Genomic DNA, 1,195 nt, shown 5'->3' on the forward strand with positions numbered 1-1,195 from the left:
TGGCCTAGTACGTCCCGCTCCTTTATCGAACAATGCAATCACGAACGGTCCAATATACTTAGCTGCAAGCACAGTCGTATCCAAATTGTTAGATATGGTGTTGGCCGTTGCCCGACCTCGAACTCTTTCTTTCCATCACTTCTATTTCTTTTTCAGAGCGATGTCCTTTATCACTACGAAACAAGGAAAGACGACGTCTCTGATCTTCGTTAGATTTCGCTGTTGTACATCCCAGTAAGCTTGAAATACTTCCAATGCAGATTGTATATCTTTATTTGATGCTAGACTTACTTTAAAGTAAAGGTGGGGCACCTTCCATTCATCCCAGTAACTGAATAATTCTTGGTAAGCGCAAATTGTGTGTTGATAATGCTCATATCCAAATATATCCCTTTGGTCCCATCTGAATTGAGCCGGTCCACGGCCAAAAGTGCATGGTTTACTGGGTGGGCTCGTAGTTTACTGCAACAACTCAATCTTCGTTCTTCGACTACCTGTTCATGACGCCATTCAACATAGCTGCGTGTCAGACACTAGAATTTCAACAAGTCAACATTAGTCAGGTCTAAATTCACACAACTGTTGTTGTTTTTGAACTGAGCCCAACCGGTGATCTTGGGTTTTTTTACTTGTCATTATCAACGATCAATTACTCTAGCTTTCCTGTAAAGTGATGTATCATCTTTTTTTATAGTCTTAGAACGCCGTATATATACAGCCTACAATATGTTACCGTCTGATTGTACTCCGTGGGATCAATGTTAGCAAGTAAACTAGTAATCGCTATATCTAATGGAGATAAATCCGCCATGCTTTCTATCGTAAAAACAACGTATTACAGTTCGTGACGATCTGCCGTTGATCAGACAATATAAATCTTCAATCAATCACCTTTTCGCGACACATTACTCAATAGCCGAAAGAATCACAGTGATGTAGGTGGGACGATGGCCAGGCCCGCCATCTGTGTATAAACACAGAATGGAATGACAATAGGCAGTCAAAGTGTGTTATAAAATATTCAATACAATATAGTATGTGTTTGTAATTGTTTCAAATTGGAAAAGAGTTTACAATGAGAACCAAGAGCAATGTCAAAGTATACACGTACCTTCTCTTTGTCGAAGATAGTCATGTTCTTGTAGGCCTCCACGGCATAGGGATAATATTATTTATTTCAAAAATGGCAAGTATG

This window comes from Sphaeroforma arctica (assembly GCF_001186125.1).
Source record: "Sphaeroforma arctica JP610 unplaced genomic scaffold supercont1.943, whole genome shotgun sequence".
Classification (NCBI taxonomy): Eukaryota; class Ichthyosporea; order Ichthyophonida; genus Sphaeroforma; species Sphaeroforma arctica.